Genomic DNA, 20293 nt, shown 5'->3' with positions numbered 1-20293 from the left:
GGAGGGGAGGGGAGGGGAGGGGGATAGTAGAGGATAGGAAAGGCAGCAGAACACAACAGACACTAGTATGGCAATATGTAAATCAATGGATGTGTAACTGATGTGATTCTGCAATCTGTATATGGGGTAAAAATGGGAGCTCATAACCCACTTGAATCAAAGTGTGAAATATGATATATCAAGAACTATGTAATGTTTTGAACAGCCAACAATAAAAAATTAAAAAATAAAAAATAAAAAATAAAATAAAATATAAAAAAAAAAAAGAATCATCCATTCTTTTGTGTACTTTCTTTCCATTGACTCATTCATCAAAAATATATTATGTACCCAGCACTGTTCTCGGTGGAAAGAATACAGAAGAGCCAAAAAGCCTGATGTTTTCAAAGATCTTTCAAACCATGGTCAGCCAACTGCATTGCTCCGGGCCCACGGTGAGGCAGAACATCATGGCAAAAGGGGGTGGTGGAAGAAAGCTGCTCAACTCATGGCAGTCGGGAAGCAGAGAGAGCCCTGTCACTTATAAAAAAAATTGAAATGCACAAAATAACATTAAAGAAAATAATTTTGAATCAAGAGTCATGATCAAGAAAATAAAAATTAACATAATTGATCAAAATAAGGTCAGACATTGAGAGATACAGAAATTTTATTACCCAAGACCTCTCTGTGAAATATTATTTAAGGATATACAGTAGCCAAAACAAAATGAATATAAGAATAAGGAAGATATGGAATACCAGATACTTGGGAGTAACCAGATTCAACCAAAAGTGTAATTTGTTTTTTGGCTGGTAAGATATTCTATGAGTGAAAGATTTTTATTCCTTCTATCAGAAATCTACAGATATCATAGATAAAGATAAATAAACATACAGAAGTTTTAATAAGATTGACACGATCGAATTTTAAAGATGAGAACTTTGGGAAAACTAGTCCATATAGGAGCAAAATGCCAGAGGGCTCCAGAACAGATAATTCCTGGAAAAAGGAACAGGTTGGTTAATTGATGTTGGCCCCACTCTGTCAGTTTGAGAGAATAAGTTATTGAAAATTAAGCAGATGAAAAAATCATGTAAGCACTGACTCCATGGAAAACAAAAAGTTGTAGAACAAGAAAATACAACCATAGTACACTCTATGACTCAGTTGTCACTAGTATCCCGGTGGTGATAATACTGTAAGCACTGAATAATGTCTTAATAAGAAATTGTTCTATGACCATATTGAGAAGACGGCTGAGGGACTGTGTAAGTGTGTAAGGGCATGCACAAGATGTGGGGCAGCATCAGAGTTAAAGCCTCATCTTACACTCTCTGAAGTCAGGACAGCATGCCTGAAGTAGAAGAAAAAATCAAGACATTGCAATACCAGCATGTTCTTTGGAAATATTTAGACAGATTACAGAAGAAATGTCTAAAATATGTTATATCATTGACTCTAGAGAGTGGAAGTTAGAGGTAAAAAATACCTGGAGCAGGGGGTTGCTTTTTCCATTATAATTTATGTGATATTTTGACTTTGCAAATGCATCTATTTAAAAATCCAAAGAACAAAAATTAAATAAATAAGTCATCAAAATCACATTGAATCTGAAAATGCAATGGACTATTGATACCTAATCATCATAGGAAATGATGTGCAATCAAGTTAACTGAAGATCAAGTACAAAGGACTCAGCACACCAATCAGTAATGTGGAGATACATGAAGCAGCAGGCTCTGTCCAACTTGACATGCCCAGAATATTTTTCCGTTATGACAAATAATTTTTGAACATCTCTTGTTATGAATTTAAGATCATGTAATTTGTTAGTGAAATTGACTATTAGTATGCTTTATGGTTGTTTTAAAGTCTTGTTTTATCATAAAATGGGAATAATGATTTTTATCCTTCTCATGAGATTATTGTAAAGATTAAATAAAATGATATAGGTGTTATCTGTTAATCTTACTAATGTTCAGAAGGGGCTTGATGATTATTAGGCATTATTATTGCTTAATAATAATATAACATTAACATTAGTCTGTTTTTCAATATAAAATATATTTTAATATTTTCAACAAGCAAAAATATTTTTGAATTTATATCCAGTTGCATTGGACAATGTCTGTAATTGTTATTTGGTTCATTTGCAGTTATTAAAATTGATTACTAAAATTCAATCATTATGAACAATGTTGACACCAAAGTAGTAATTCCATGTTTTGAGTTTTAGGTATTGATCTAAGCATGTGATCGACACTGATAATAACCTATCATTATGAGTAGTGAATGGATGATTTTAACCTGTACTTAATTATGGACAAATCATTTGTTTCCCTTTTGTTTGTAAGTGCCTCTTCTCTGTGCTTTCTGAGTTCTATGGAGAAGACTAAAATTTTTTAAGTCAAAGACTATCATGTACGTTAACAATGGCATCTCCCTAAAGAATGACATCAACCAAAGGAAAAGCACAAGTGAGAGTCAGGATGCAATTCTAGATGGTGCCACTCCTTCAAAAGGTGTCAAAGCAATGCGTGTCTGATGTATTTGGATCATGCCAGCAACCATAAAGATAGAGACTGGAAGGAAAAAACACAACAGTATAGTAAGTTCTAAATGTTATCATTTAGATCACAACCATTAATCCTTATAATAACTGTGAGGAAGATTGTTTGGCCCAATAAACTGCAGAAATGAGTCAAATCTAGGTTCAAAGTGAACAGACAGTCTTTCTACCATACATACTGCCCCTTTGGGCAGGTACCCCAGTAAGTGCCTTCTTGGAGAATATCATTGTTATAGTTCACATCAAAAGAATTGAGCCTAGGCAACATGTATTTAAAAGAAAAAAAAAAGAGCCTAGGTGATTTTGCTTTATCAGGACTTGGCAAACTTTTTTGAAAAGGAATAGTTGACAAGTCTCTGTTGGCATCCACTCACCTCTGATAGATACAGACAATATGTAAATGCATAGATGAGCATGGTTATAGTCTACTAAAACTTTATTGACAAATATAGACAAGTAGCCATACTTAGTATGATCCATAGGCTATAGTTTGGCCAATCCTTGCACCATCCCAAAGATAGTAATTTTGGACATATTTTAATCTATTTGGTTTCAGAGCTTTCTCTCTCAGTAATTCTTAAAATTTTCCTAGTTCTGCATCCAATAGTGGTTTCCCAGTGTCCCTTACCATGGAAGCACCCACATTTTATTAAAACTCAGACTTAAGAGAGGGTGTGAGGCAAGACCCAAGCCTGTGCCCATGATGGTAAAATTTGTGTCATTAGAAGAATATTTATAAAGGGCCTTGGAAAAGTTAGAGTTGGTGCCCCACTGTGTGTATCAGAGATGACCCTGTGACAAGAGATCTCATACAGAGGTAGGCTCTAATTGCACAGGATAAGAATCTGGCCTCCTGTGAAGGTCTCAGTTGGAACTATTGATTACATGGTAGAACAAGATGAGATTGACAGCACTTGAGCCCCCAGTATCTAAATTCTGTGCAGAGAATTTGGTGCCAGTCAACTTGCTGATAGACCCTGCCATGCTAGCCTGTGTCTTGGTTTTAAAACCCCTACAATGCTACCAAATTATTCATGTTGGCCTTGTTTTCCTACTCTTTCTTCTTTTCTGGCATTTTGTGTTTTATATGTATGTGTGGGTGCTTTAGAGACATTCTACCACCCTTCTGACTTGTCTGGATCAGGGGGAATAGGCGGGTCATGAGTGCAATCTTAATAACCTGTCAAACAGAGTATTTAAATCCTGTTCATGTTATTTTCTTTCCTTACCATGAAACACAGATAGCCAGGAAGACAAATAGGGGAGGCCCCTTGGTATTTTTTTTCCTTGTTTGTGTAATCCTGAGGGTTTTGATGAACTGGCCTTTGCAAGTTACATTGAGATTGTTCAAGCCAGCTTCAGCTGGGTCTGACTTGTTTAATGATTTGGCAAGGATCCAAGGCATCGGAAATCAAAACAAAACAAAAAAAAAAGAAAAAAGTACTCAGATCAGATCAGCATACATCATAACAATATAATCATTCAGCATCTTATCTGGTTACTTATTATAGGTTGTGCAGTGATTGAAATGGAAATAATTTACTCTGGCTACTCTGTGTTACTGTTAAATCATTTATGTGCTGTGAAAGGAATTGCAAACTGTTGAGACTCAAATATCCCCTAACTGCATTCTCCCAAGGAATTCTCCACCACCCTCCCTGGTTCTATTTTATATTTTAAACATTTTCTTAGAACCTGAGCTTTATTATCCATGTTCAAATTCAGCAAGCCTTACTTGTCTAACTAGATCACCATCAAGAAATATAGTAATATGAAATAAAGCTACTTCTGACATTTTTATAGTGTGTGATATATGATATAACATGATGTATTAAGCTCTTTGTAATAATTTTTATTTTTGAAATAGCTGATTCTTTGGGGACCATTTAATACATAATTCTATAGATTTTAGTGATATCAGGTATCTTTCAAGTATCATTTTAATTGAGCTCTGGAGCTTTTTGTCCCCATCAACTGTGAATCAAACAGGAGTTTGTCAAATCCTATTGAGTAGTAAATCATAAGCCAAGGAAAAATTGGCTCCTAAGTCATGCCTGAAGACAAATAAGATCTAATCCCTGCCTTCAAGGAGCATGTGGTTTAATAAGAGGGAAAAGTGCATAGTAAGCTATAAAATAAAAATGTTATAAACTTAGTAAGAGGCAATAATACATCATGGGAGTTAGAATAGGTGATAATAACTGTTATTTATAGTAGCTACATTTAGTGAGCTGCATTTACTTATTATGTGCTAAGCAGTATTTTTATACTTACATATATTTTTAAAACATAACTTTGAGATACAATACATTGTTCAGTTGAAGAAAGAAGGCCCAGAGAACTTAAATTGCTTGGGTAAAGTTGAGTTATTAGTGGTAGACCTGGGATTGATAAGCCAATGGAATGAAGAAAGTGCATCACAATACTGGAAAGATTGGATCAGAGATTCAAACAGGGAGTCCAGTAAACAGAATCGTGAAACAATCCATAGATTATTTTGAGAGATTGGACTAGAACCATGGCCATGGAGATAGCAAGGAGTGCAGGAGAGCAGAAGGCAAGATTTCCACAAGAGTTTTGGAAGAAGGAGTCAAAAATGGTACCTGGTAATGAATTTGATAGTATGGGGTATAGAGAGAGTGTGTCAGAGATGTATGCAGTGTTGTAGGCTCAAGTGAATAAGTGGAATGATGACATAGGGAGGGGCAGCCTTAGCAGATTAGCCATGGGCTGAGCACTTGGAGTGCACTGTGCACTTTCTCTGTTCTCAGCTCTCATCACACTATGTCTGTAACTAACTGTTTACAAATTTCTCGCCCCAATTAATTCTAAGCTCCTGTGCCTCATGGTTTAGATATGCCCAGCAGCCAGAAAAGGGTTTGAGACATAGTTACATCTTCCATAAATATTCCTTTGGAATAAACTTTAAACATATTAATATAGAAGTGTATTCCTAAGTTACGCTTAGGAAGTTGACACTATGCAACAGATGTTTTAGAATGCCATCAGGTTGGGAAAGTAGATTTTTTAATGCTTTTGTTTGTTTGTTTTTAGTTGTAGATGGACACAATACCTTTAGTTTATTTATTTATTTTTATGTGGTGCTGAAGATTGAACCCAGTGCCTTACATGTGCGAGGCAAGCACTCCACCACTGAGCTACAACCCCAGCCCATGGAGAAGTAAATTTCTGTTATCAGAAAGAAATGATATTTGAAATCCTGAGAACTATTAACCTGTTAATATTTTGAATGAGAATATGTAAGAGATGGAAAAGTGAGTAAGTAGATCTGAGGGTTAAAGAAAACAATAAGGGAAAAGAGGAAGACAGGTTTAGAAACAGAATTAAAAGAGATCTTTATTAAAAGGAATGGCTGACCAGTCATGTCAAATGCTGAATGTTGAGGGAGTTTCTGACTCTCTGCAAGAATCCAGAAGAAATTTGGGGGATTTATTACTTATTTTATAACTGTATGTTATATTTGAAGAGGTACAGATGCTATATACATTAGAATGCTTATTAGGCATTAGCCTTGTGTTTCTTTTAACAAATGTGTGTATCCTCCTCAAGGGAAAAGGAAATATTTCTATAACTAATCAGTTTAGATGAAAAAAATAATACATTAAAATGAGCTAATTACAAACTATTACCTTTAAGCCAGCCTCATATAATCACCCAATGTGGAATAAAAAGTAATTTAAACTTACTTGAAATTTACCATTTTGAAAACTTTCATGCTACCTACTACATATTACAATGTCAGATATTTTTCACTAAAGGTTTCTGTTTCTAATATTTCAGCATTTCCTGTTCACCTTCCCCTTAGACAAAAGCATTACATACTTTGGATAGGTCCTGAGGACATTTGTTTGGGAGAAATTTGGAAGAGTGCCTAGTGAGCTCTCTTCTATTCATATTTGAAATATTTAAAATGTACTCATTATCCAGTCATCTTTAATGTATTGACTTATGAAGACTGACTCCAAACATCCTTGCATATATTATTTTAAAAATACAATTGCTTAGTTGCATTCTTTTTAAACAATCACAAAAGACCTCATCTCCTTAGAGAGCTATGAACTCAGACCATTAAAGAAAAAGAATCACCAAAGTTATTAGCATGGTAAATATATTATTCTTATAATGTATCATAAGAATAAACAATTAAGGACTTTATTAGGTAAGATATGCCATTTCCCTCCAGTTGTCCCATAACATAATTAATACATTAGGAGGAAGAGTCCCTTTTCATGCATACTGGAGTGCACATTTCTTAAATTCAGAATAGTAACCCTAGAATGATGTTTTAAAAATCTATTCTGTATTGGAGTCAGAATGCCATCTTAATATCTATAGGTAGAAAACTTAAAAAAACTCAATAGATGGAATAAAATCTAGGTTACACACAGGCAAAGAAATAATTAATGACATGAAGGGCAATAGTGAGAAATTCACAAGAAAACAAAGAAATAACACAAAAGTAAAAGCATTTAGGATAGATTGTGAGGCTCCAAGACACATATAAAAGTAAATCCACAGGAAGCAAATAGAGGGAATGGAGGGGAAAACTATATTTTAAAAAGTGGTTAGCTGGGCTGGGGTTGTGGCTCAGCGGTAGAGCACTTGTCTAGCATGTGCAAGACCCTGGGTTCGATCCTCAGCACCACATAAAAATAAATAAATAAAATAAAGGTATTGTGTCCAACTATAACTAAAAAATAAAATTTTTTAAAAAGGTAATTAGCTGAAATTTTTCAGAATTCAAAAGCCAGAAAGTTTCTCTTTTAAATTTCACTTTGAATAGTGAGCAAGACAAATAAATGTACAGTCATATCAAGTCACATTATGATAAATCTTCAGAACATAAAGGATAGAGAAGAATCTTACAAGCTATCATGGAGAAAAATACAGATGACCTAGAATGGGAAGGCTATGCTTCCATCAATCTTCTCAACAAAAATAGTAAATATCAGGGGCTGGGGCTGGGGCTCAGTGGAAGCACACTTGCCTGGCATGTGTAAGGAACTTTATTTATATGCTGATGTCTCAGCATCGCATATAAATAAATAAAATAAAGGTCTATCAACAACTAGAAAAATATTTTTAAAAAATAGTAAATATCAGAATATGATGGGTTTTTGGAGAAGTAGTTGGCAATTTAGAATTTTATACTCAGCTGTACTGTCATTTAAGAAGGAGAGCAAAACTATACAACCAGAAAAATATTAAAGAAAATGAGAAACGAAGTTAACCCAGAGGGAGACGTGGGTTATTAAAAAGAATCACAAGCTTAAAAGCTGATAAGTACATTGTTAGTTGCCAATTGCAAAGAAGTTTGGGGACTTTTTTGTTGCAAGAAAAGATTAATCCAGGGGTTCGGGTTGTGGGTCAGCGGTAGAGCACTCACCTCACACGGGGGAGACCCTGGGCTCGAGCTCAGCACCACATAAAAATAAATAAATGAAATAAAAGTAATGTGTCCAACTACAACTAAAAAATAAATATTAAAAAAAGATTAATCCAGAAATAAGAAAAAAAATAACAAGACAGTAAATAGTGTTATTTCATGGGCAATAAAAGTACACAAATATCCATGTCATATGTAAAAGGAAATATATGTAAAATATGTCATATGTAAAAGAAATATATCTGATAAAATATTTAAAAGTTAACAAGTAATTTATGGTTTTCCATCCTGAAATGTAAAGCAGGAATATCAAATATTTATTCAGTATAGTATGCAGATAAAAGGAGTCAAAATTAAAGTAGGCCTGGGGCTGTGGCTCAGTGGTAGAACACTTGACTTGTGTGTGCTAGGCCCTGGGTTCAATCCCCAGTTGCACAAGAAGAAAGTAAATAGAAAATACAAAATTATTTTTTATAATGAGTCCAGATATATTAGTAATCATAATAAATATATAATGGATTTATTGAATATTGGGTTCAGTGGAAAAATAAGCAAGAAATAGCCCAGTTTTCCTCCCACTAATCCTCTTCACACTCCTGTCTGACATACTTTCTCCCAGATAGACTCCATTGCTTTTTGTCACTTTCAGGAATTAATAAGCAAGATCTTTTCAGGCAGTAAAAAGTCTAATCCATTCTAACTCCAAGTTTCAATCTCTCATCCACTTGAAGGCTTCTACCCTTCACTATTCCAACCAAGACATAGGAACTTGCAATAGAGAAATAGCCTCACAGTTTGTGATTATGTGGCTCTTCCCTGTCTTGCCTGTTTTCTGCGTTGCCTTAACTCCTCCAGGGTTGTGTGGAGAAGGTAAGAGGGAATTCTGTCATTGCTGTCATATGCCTATTGTTGTGGGAGAGATGAACATAGGCTGGCTCCTTATCATGGAGTACTTTGGCAGGTTCCTTTGACCATGACCCTATCATCATTCCCACATCCTGCTGACCCTGGGCCCTGAACAAATTTGTGGTAGGATTTTCTGTACCATACAAGCCTCTGAAGCAGAAGATGTACTCTCAGGGGACTTCTGATGGCCACTCTTCCCAACAGCTATTGCTCTGGGTAGATAGTTATTTTCCTCTGAGGTCACCTGTCTCAGTCAGGAAGGCAATTCTCTTAGGAACCATCCTTCATGGATTTAACCTGATTAACCTCCAGCATCCACTTGGCTTCTGCAAAATTCCCTTGCTCCTCCTCAGTGGAAGGGACCTTGGCCTGAAACACTTTTCCTCATATTGCCATCAGGGTGAACACTAGCTGGACAACTTTCAGGCCTGTGCTCTCCAGCCCTAGCAATTGCAGGACTTTAGGTCCTAAATACTTCCTCTCTTCTTTTGGCTCTATCCCAAGGCAGCATCAAGTCTGTGGTATCTTCATTCAGCCTTAGCAAATGAGTAAGATTTCCATCTCCCCTCTGGCAAGCACTCCACCCCTATTTTCACTTGGCTTGCAGGAATGGGTTAGGGAGGGTATAGCACTCCTGCCAGGCTAATTACTCTTTTAATGCATTCTCTTCTCTTCTCTTCTCTTCTCTTCTCTCTCCCTCCCCCTCCCTCCCCTCCCCCTCTTTTCATCCCTCCCTCTACCCACTGCCCTCCCCCATCGTCTCATCATCCACCCCTCACATTTTCTTCTTTACTTTTCTTCTCTCAAGCTTTTTTGGTAATCTGGATATAAATAATGGGGTAAAGGTTGCAGGACCAGTTTTTCTGGGAGGCCGTGTGTACATGAGCATGAACAGAACCTGTGTTGTCCTCTCTAAGCAAGGCACAGAAAGTCTAGCTCCTTCCTTTGTCATATGATGTTCTTCACCTACTGCCTCTGGCTGTGACTGAGACTAAACGTCTTTCAGTTAATATCTTACTACGATGTAATTAATTCATTCATATTTCAAAGAAGAAAGAAAATAACAAAGTTCTGCCATTTTCAGATCACAAAATACGTATCTAAAGCAAAAATGCAAGAAATGTTGAAAATAAAATGTTGAGGGATAAAGAAAGACTTACCAGACAAATACTAAAAGATGTTTTTGTAGTATTTAAGCCTTGTTAAAGGCCTTAAGAAGGACAAAGCACAGGTCTCAGTGGAAGAGCATGTGTGAGGCACTGGGTTCAATTCTCAGCACCACATATGAAAAATGAATAAAATAAAGGTATAAAGGTCCATTCATCTAAAAATATTAAAAGAAAATAAGGACAAAGCACAATAATACAAAATACCATACTCAGAAATAATAACAATCATGAACTTGAAATAGAGAAAAATTATAGGTTTCAGGAGGATTTGAAGCAAAACTATAGTAGTAGTGGGAGATTTTAATACATCTCTGTCACAAATGAGTACTACACAGAAAAAATATGTATCCCCACACAGAGATGGGGTCCACATAGAAAAACTATAAAATATGAGCTTGTACTAAATGACAAAGTAAACCTCAAGAAAGTCCCTGCAAATTTTTCTTAGTCTACACTGAAATTCAATTAGAACTCAACCATTACAAAAAATAAAAGGGATGTATGTTTGGAAACCTAAAAGTTTATTCCTTAATAATTTTATGGTTAAAATCAAAACCACCAAGAAAATTTTTAAATATTTAAATATGAAAGAAAATCAAAGCACTATTAAAATTCATGAACTGTAACTACATGGTACTCAAACATAAAATGTATATTTTTAAATATATTTGTAATGTCAACTGAGCATAAAATTAACCTCATCACAAAGAAAATTACACTTATTTAGGACTAATTAGGATTTCAAATTTGGGTAAACACTGATTCAAGCAGTCTTCAAAATGTATACAGAGGCTTTATAAAATAGCAGCTATATTTATTCTTGAAACCACGAAGGTGTTGGAAATTACAACACTTTTTAGTCTGAAACTATGATTGATCTTTAAAAAGTTAAGGTGTTTTGTAAGTAAAGAATTGGGTGTTTTCTCAATCTTGGTATTTGGTGGAAGGGTCCAGTTGTACAGGTCAGCAGATGGTAACTATGTTTCAGGGCTAACAATGGGGAGTGAGTGAACTTGTCTTGCAGCCAAGTTCAAGGGTTTTGTGACTGAGTAACAACAGCCTCCAGACACATTTTAAGTACCAAACCAATTCTTCTCCATTTTGATTCTTTTTTTCTCTTGACACTTACCAACAAGAAAGATTGAAAATAATACATATTCAACTTAAGAATCTAGAAAAGACTAAAGAATGTAGGACAGAAACTGAAATAAAGTAGAAGGGAAGAAGTCATGCCTGGTACAGGAGGTACTGGCCAACACAATAAGGCAAGAATGAGAAATACCAGGCATAGTGTGGAAAGAATGAACTAAAAATTCATCTTTACCCACAAATTGCTAATAATCTTTATTGGAAATTCCAAAGAACCTATTTTTTTAAGCTCTCAGAACTTCTTCCCTGAGTTTAGCAAAGTCTCATGATACAAAATCAATAATATAAAAATCAATTGCATTCCCATAGAATAGCTATAAAAAATTGGAAAATGTCCTCATTCAGAGATGGAGAAAGTTTATCTGATTGAATGTTCTGGAGAGGAATTGAGCATTCCCATCTGAGCCCCACCATTCTCCTTTCTGTGATCTTGTCATTTGTAGACATCTTGTTAACCTCTCCACCCAAAAGCTGAAATGTCAGAAACCTTGGGAAAACCTGATTCAGGTGGCTTTCTTTGCTTATCTCTGGGGTAAAGTATTAGGAAACTCATTGTTGCTGCACACCCAAGCCATGTTTTTCTACCTTACAGGAAGAAGCTAATGTGGTCTTTAGAATTTGGAAGAGAACGTATATTGTGTGCTGCTGCACACACTTAAGCCATGTTGTCCAATATACACCTCCCTGGTTACACAGCAGATTTTATTCCCATCTTCCTAACTTCTCTCTCTCTCTCCATTGAGACAGAACTTGGTTAGAGAAAAGGATATAATCCAGCTTCCAAACTTCAACTGTAAGTACAAAGATGTTGGTTATATTCTTTATATATATATATATATTTTTTAATATTCATTCCTTAGTTGTAGTTGGACACAATACCTTTTATTTGTTTGTATGTGGTGCTGAGGATAGAACCCAGGGCCCCGCATCCGCTGGGCGAGCACGCCACCACTGAGCCACAACACTAGCCCTTTTTTATATTTTTAATCAAGAAAAATACTTTAAAGAGACACATATAAGTTATAAGTATGTGTATGTAGGGAAGCTCCCACTTTCCCTCAATTCAGTAATAAAGTCTGCTAAAACGAACTGACAACAAATTAACAGTAGAAAGGCATACAAGTTTGTCAATGTGCATGTGTGTGCATGTGTCATATAAAGCATGAAATTCAGAGAAGGGCAAGATGGTTGAGGCTTAAATACTGTCTTCATAGGAAAGAGGGAGGTAGAGGACTAAAAGCAGTGTTGGAGGAGTTGGACATGATTTTTAGGGAGAATGAGTCTGGAGAACAGACATTGGCCTGGGACAAAGTTCCTCTGGACTCTAGGTGTGGCGTTTGATTTTTAGATTCTTCCTCTGTGGTATGAGTTTAATCTTCCTTTATTAATGAAATTTTAGTAATAAGATTGGAAGGTCACCGAGTTCCTCTTTGATGGATCCAGCCTTTAGGTGGATAAGGGAACTTCAGAGAATGAACATGCTGCCCCCCAGGTACTCTGATTTTCAAGTCCAAGGCAGCATGTTTGGGGAATCATGTGTTCACAGATATGTATGTATTACATGCACATACCTAATATGTATGGACTATATGTACATATTGTGTACACATAATTGTGTGTATATGTGTGTGCTCATATACATACATCTTTATGTAGTTGACTTTTTGTGAGAATTGTTGATTTCCCACAATGATTGAAGAATAGTTATTGAAGTAGGAGGATCTGGCTGAACAAGAACTATATTTAAAGTCAGAAAGTGCAAACCAGGGAAATAAGTTAACTTTGTTTTTCTCCCACATCAATAAAATAAAAATACTCTGGAAGCAAAAATATCCACATTTTGAACAAACTCAGAATGTCTTTGTATCAACTCTATTAAAAACATACATGAAATGGAAAATGGATTTTATGGGAAAAGATTTGGGGTTTTCTTTCATATCAGAATCATCCAGTATAAGAAATTAGTAAAACAGGTATCAAAAGGGATAACTGGTTCATCAAATTTATAATTCCTTCAGGTTTGACTCCTCCCCACCCCCTTCACTTCTACTTTGCTGTTTTCCTTTGGACCACGTTTCTATACTTCCAGGACTAGAGCTTGCGCTAAAGAAGAGACAAAGCTGAGGTAAAATTAGAAGGTTTCATCAAAGCTTTTCTAGAAAGCATGAGCCATCAGCAAACACTGAACTGGACAAAATGAAATGCCATTCACATAGAAAGAGTCAGAGCTTGCAGTTTTCCCCAACCAAGAACGTGATTCCAAAGCTTACTCTCCCTCATCACTTCACCACACGCTCGTCCCAACACTGGGTGTGTATGAAATGTGGGTTGTTGGCAGAAGGGAGTTTGGGGGATGGGGGCTGAACAGGGAAGTCACAGGACGTTGCTTCCTGTTTGCTGCACAGAGCACAAGTCATTATTTTTCAGTGATGGTATCCAGAGACTATTTGAATTTGCTCTGAGTTTTGTTTTGTTTATTTGTTTTTTTGCATTGGTTTTCATTTCTTAGAAATTGGCTCATACTTCAGCCTGTAGATACATCTGAATGTGTCATTTTTAACCACTATGGGAGAAACAAAATGTGCTTCTGACTTTGGAAAGGAGGTCAGAGAAGAAAGAGCATGTGTCAGAAGGACTCCACACCTAGATAAAAAGTAAGCACAAGCTGGTTTTTTCCAGCAGGCTGTCATGCTGTGTCATAGTCTCAGCACTGTGAGCTTTAATTATGACTCACGGGTCAGCATTTTGTCAATTAAAAAATACCCAAATGTGATCAATTAAGCTAGACCAATTATATTGTTTCTAGAATTGACTGTTTTCAAATAGCTCCCCAAATTTTGCAGAAATACAATGAGAATGTAAGAGAGATGTCAGAGGATTTCAATAATAAATCCACTAGTTCTTTTTTTCAGAACTGATTTTAAAGGAATAAATCTGTATCTCTTCTCTTAGACTGTAAGACCCAAATGTTCATTAAAATAGAAAATAATGTTTACTCTTAAAGAGGTAGGATATTGTGGTTTTTTGAGGGTTTTTTTAAGAATTTTGCCTGAGTGAAATTAAATTCACATTTGCTAATTTAAATATATTTCATTCCATCTTTATCAGAGGAGAGACTCAACCATGGGCCACCTGGCTCCTGCCACAGTAGCAGAAAAGTGGCCCAATGGGAATAAAGGGGGAGGAATAAACACCCAAACTTCCTCCTGCCCTTCCATCTCCTACTGATGTAATTAGTACATAAAGAATCCACACGATGGGACAACAGAGATCAGCCCAAGTAGAATAGCCAGTACGCTGTCCTCTGCCAGTGATGGCCATTCATCCATATGCTCGCATTTTAGTTCATATTAGAGATCATTGCTAATAGTACATAAGAAGATAATAAACATACATTTCATTTGTCATTCACTGCAAACACCACCCTCAGCCACACAGTACATCCCAACATCATATATTATGACCTCAACCTACCTTTTTATCTTCATCCCTACTAACAATTTTGAATTTTATTCTCTAGGTAATAGACAGTTGAAGTCTTTAAAGAGATTTAAAGTTGTAAAAAGAGAGAGAGATTTTTTTTTTTTTTAGTCATACATGAGAGAGAGAGAGAGATTTAAGATTGTATTGTGTTGTTTGTTTAGGAAAGTAAGTCTGGAAACAGTGAAAGACAAGTCAAGAGGAAAGACATTGGTGGCTGGATGAGTGTACTTGACACAGTGCTTACACTATAGTGGGGTTGGAGAGGAGAGAGCACCACAGCCAGGTTCAGGAGTTGCTGCTGGAATATATTCTACAGAATTTGGTGATAGATTTAAAATGATGAGCAACGGGAAGGGAAGAATTGGGATTGGAGTTGACACTTCTAATTTTGGAGACCAGCTCAATTTTTATACTATTCATCGAGGTAAAGAAGCTATAGAGGAGCAGGTTGTAGTGAAGAAAGATAATGAACCTAGTTACATGCAGGTTCGACTTGAGACGTCTTAAGGAAATCGCTGAAATTCAAAGAAGGGGATTCTGGTCAAGATGACTGTGCAGGTTCATATTCTGAGCACTCTAACCCTCTCCTCACGCCCCCACCCCTGCCTACAGAAACACACACACAAACAACAACTCATTTTTTTTTTTTAATAAGAACTGTGTTTGCACTCATAAACAAGATAAATCTCTCTGAGGCCAAAAACTGAAACCAAACTGAAGGTAGTATGTGGTGAGAAGGGCTGAGTCCGTAGATCTGGAGGCCCATGGGCATGGAAATGACGAGGCCTGGGAAGCTAACCCCGAAGGATGAAGGGGACTAAAAGCACCCTTTTTGTGAGGATGGAGATGTGAATGGGAGCCAGACTCTGTTTCCCACTAAAGGGGGACTGCCTCCAGCCCTGAGGGTGGCTGAAGGAAGAGCCTTCCCTCCTGGGGCTTCAGGAGGGAGCGACAATCTCAGTTTCAGAAAACAAACTGATCTTCCTACTGGTTCAGTGACTGATGTGGTGGTGTCCCCAGTATCACTTGGTAGAGGGATCCTCAACCCAAATTTAAGTCTTGGTTTTGAACTTGGAGCTCTGAATGATGATTACTTAAAGTCAACTACAAGAGAGAAGAGAAGGTGGGGGAAGAAAGAAGAAAGGAAGAAGTTTTTAAAAACCTCCCCCCTTAAAAGAGTCTCCAACCAAAAATTCAAAAAAAAAATCTGTGCTAAGAAAAACAAATAAAAATTTAATCAAAACATTAATTAATTCTAAATGATATAAATTTTAAAACCTACTTGGACAAAAACTTTAAAATATCACTATATAACCACTAAAATAGAAAACAACCCCCCCCACACACACACACACAAAGTATAGGCAAAGGTAAGTAACTGCTAATAGGAAGGTAAACTCGTTCAACCCCTTTGAAAAAACCATTTGGCAGTACTTACAAAAGCTGCACATATGCATACCCATTATTAACCATGAAAAAAATAACGTTCTACATATTCCAAAAAGTCTACTCCATAGATAGTTTGAGGAAGTGTCAGTCTATATCTCTCTTCTACAGCTTGTTTCAGGTTTTACTTTTCTAAAACACTCAAAAGTTTTAAATGGCCAATGGCTAATTCTGTTTACATTTTGTCCACTTCTGTGTTCACCATTTTTCTTGTGTTCCATGCTGTCCTGGGTCACAATTGTCACAAACCATTGCTTAGAACTTCCCTTGAAGCAAAGTGCAGACTTACACCAGCCTGAGTTTCGATCTCCTCCTCCACTCATTGCCTGTGTGACTTTGGACTGTTAATACTTAAGTAATTTCTCTCAAGAGCTTGTTTCCTTAACTCCAAATGGGAATAGTACTACTTACTATTGCTACTTCCCACCAGAACATAGTAGGGGTTTTATTAGAGCATGCATCATATTTTAAAATCTCACAATGGTAATTTTGTTTTCTTTTTTGAGGGAAGATTTGATTTTTTTTTAAATTGATAAAATCCATTCATAGACAAGTCTTGTAACATGGTACGTGATTAAACTGAGCAACACTGTCTAGGATTTTTTAAAATTAGGTGTTAGAAGGCTTGTTTTCTCTCCTGTCTTGTGTACAGATGCTGAGAGCAATTCTGTAAGAGAAATAGCAAGAATGCTTTAGTGGCGATTAGTGCTGTTGGAGTTAGCATATAATCTCCTGAGGTAGCAGCTTCACCTTACAGTGTATAAATTCCAATTTCTTATTCTACATTGTATATTCCCCAGAATTTGCATAGACCTAATAAGCATATGCATACCCACTTCTCTATTCCTCTTTCCAAATATTTTTCCTAATAGATTTTTGTTGGAAGCTGTACTTTCTTTTTCCTAGTCCTGAAAAGCCACTATGTCACTAAACCCAAGAGACGAGAGAGAGAGAGAGAGAGAGAGAGAGAGAGAGAGAGAGAGAGCAGCTTTGTGCTCCTAGACTCAGATTCGAAAAGAGTGGGTGGAGGAAAGGGAGGTCAGAAAATAGGTTGTTATTTCCATTGCTGGCAATTTAGATTCAGAGGCATTTCATCTGCAGTTCCCTCAAGTGTTGAATTGAATAAAAGTAGTAGCAGAAGCAGTGGGAAGGGTGGCTGGGGGAGGGGCTGTGAACACTTCCAGCTAAACACAGAGAGACAGGCAGCTTGTAAACGTGCATCCTCAGCTTGGAATAAAAAGCACAAGAAGCCTTAGAGCCAGCATTTATTGAAACAAGATACAGCCATAGTGAAACAAAACAAACCGAAATCCATCTACACTCGCAGGGTGGTGAGATTTACCGTGGGCTCCTCTGAGCGGGGTGGGCTGTGAGTGACAGGAAGAACGCTGAAGCAGCGCTGCGTGCATCCTGCCTATCAGGTGGACGATTTAGGAAGAGACATATTTCACATGCACCTTTACTAAGAAATATGTCCATAAAGATTTCCTCCTTATTTTACATGCGATTCAACCAGCACTCACATTTGCAATGAGCCAGGCGCTATGAAATTACTGTGTACAGGAAGCTTATTGTTTACAAAGACGTGCTATCCCCAATTCCCTTTTTAGACATGTTAAGTCGGTTTTCCTTTGAAATATTGTCACGCATGGTGGTAAACATCATAAGCTAGCCCTCGAAGTTCTTTTTAACACATAATATGCCTAAAGGGTAATACAAATATAGAGAAAATGAATTGAAAATAATGCTGAGGGATATATTCCATTCATGTACGGATATGTCAAAATGAACTGCACTACTACAGATAGCAGTAATGCACTAGTAAAAACATTTTTTTAAAAAAGAAAATAATGCTGAAGGAAGATTAGACATTTAAACAGGAAAAAATAATTAGATAACAAATTTATTTATCTCTTTTGCTTGTAATCCTGAGAAAATGACCTAATTAGGAAAATGATGGAAAAGACAAAGATATAAATTTCTGAAGCACATCTTTGATGTGCTTTGAGGATGTAGAGATTCATAACACTGATTCTTTTTTTAAAATTTTTTTAGTTGTAAATGGATCTTCTATTATTTATTTATTTATATGTGGTGCTGAGGATGGAACCCAGGGTCTCACACTTGCCGGAAGTGCTCTACCACTGAGCCACAACTGCAGCCCTTTACACTAATTCCTTATTACAACTAACTTACCTAAAAAATATAACTTTCCTTTTCATTGATGTCATTCCAGAATTATATAATAGGTATTAAGCTCATTCTATACAAAATGTAGTACATTATGTGCTGTAAGAGACAGAAGTACTATTAAAAACAGAGAGCCCCTCATCAAAGTGCTGATGATTTAGTCGAGGAGATAAAACATACATGGTACAAAAATATATGTAATCAACACCATGAACATAAATACAGAGGTGTAACATGGAGAAGTGGGAGAAGGATGGACTGCAATGTCAGTTTTTAATAGCCTTGGTTTTTAATAGACCAGAATGTCTATCAGCTAAATAACTATGAGCAAATTTCTTAATCCCTTGGAGCTTTAGTTTCCTTACATATAAAATGGGAATAGCAATATCTGTCTTGTGAAGTTATTATGAAAATTATATGAAATAATGCAAATAATATGCCTAGTAAAGGCATAAAGTAGGTGCTTAATTGGGTAGTTCCCATGTCTTCCTAGGACTGAAAAAAACCACCATACCTGGCAAGTTAGTGAGGAGTAGATATTTGAACAGGGCCTTGAAAGCATGATTAAGAATAGTGTTGGCTGGAATTGGTGGTGCATGCCTGTAATCCCAGCCACGCAGGAGGCTGAGGCAGGAGGATTTCCAGTTCAAAGCCAGCTTCAGCAAAACAGAGGCACTAAGCAACTCAGTGAGACACTGTCTCTAAATAAAAATACAAAATAGGGCTGGGGATGTGGCTCAGTGGTCAAGTGCCCCTGAGTTTAATCCCTGATACAAAAAAAAAAAAAAAGTAGTCTTAATTTCATTTTACATTTATTTTATGTTTTAACCGTCTAAATTCCCTTCTGGTAACTGAGGCATTTCTTTCTTGTGTCTTAATGGAGACCCCAGACACTAATTCTCCAAGTCTATTCCAGGTAGATTTGACCAATTAGGCATTGTCATGATTAGCAATATTCTTACATTTCTATCTTGATGCTTCAGTCTTAGGTGGTACCTAATAGAATCCAGGTTGCTAAAAGCTGTGGTTCTTAGTATAATTACATTACTTCCCATCCTCTTTGCCCTTTTCCTTTCTTACCCATAATTTCCATCAGTTATGAAATTTTTAAAGTCTTCTAGTGGTTGTCTTCATGATTTGAAATATTCTTAAAAGCCTATTTCTTGAATGATTATCATTAGAAAGTATAAAAAAAAAGATGGTGAAAATAGTGTATCTTTCCCTCCTTCCATCACATCTTTCCATTTGCCACCAAATTTTTGGTAATTGCATGTTTTTATTCTTCCAGTGTAAACATTTGTAATATTTCTATAACTATTATTGTCTTATACACATTGTCCATGCTATGATTCTAAGGATTCAAGATATGCAGTTTTTACATTATGATAGTCCTGTCACAATAGAACTATATAGAATGATAGAGAAGGAGGTGTAATGCTAGACCATTGGAAGGTTGCTCTTTGAAGAAGACTGCCTCAGACACTCAGATCTCTCCAATTCTCTTTAAATATCTTTCTTTCTTTATATCTTCCTTTCCTTGGCCACCTGTTTTGTTTGTTTGTTTGTTTGTTTGTTTTATGTAATTCTCTTCTTTGGGATCCTTTGTCATTTATTCAAAACAATCTACGTAAGTAATTTTTTAATATAGGATCTCTGGGTGATAAACGTTTTTTATACAAGTAGTGAGTACTTATTACATTCAAAAAAAATGTTACATCTGCACTTATATTTAATTAGTAGTTAGGCTAAATGCAGATTTTTTTTTCTTCCTAAGGTCTTTGAGGGCATTGCTTCAGGGTCTGCTAATACCCAACATTGCTAACAAGAAATGTGATATTAGTCTGCTTTCTACTTTGTTATGGATAACCCCACACACACCAGTGCTTCACTAAAAGTGAATTTTCTCTTAACTCTTAAAGTTCTGAATTTTCACAAGGGTTTAGGTGTAAGCCCTGATACACTGGCTCTCTTTGGTATTCAGTAGTCCCTTTC

The sequence above is a fragment of the Marmota marmota genome, unplaced genomic scaffold (assembly GCF_001458135.2).
Source record: "Marmota marmota marmota unplaced genomic scaffold, marMar, whole genome shotgun sequence".
In the NCBI taxonomy this organism is placed as follows: domain Eukaryota; kingdom Metazoa; phylum Chordata; class Mammalia; order Rodentia; family Sciuridae; genus Marmota; species Marmota marmota.
The sequence above is the reverse complement of the archived record's forward strand: the minus strand, read 5'-3'. Positions refer to the sequence as shown.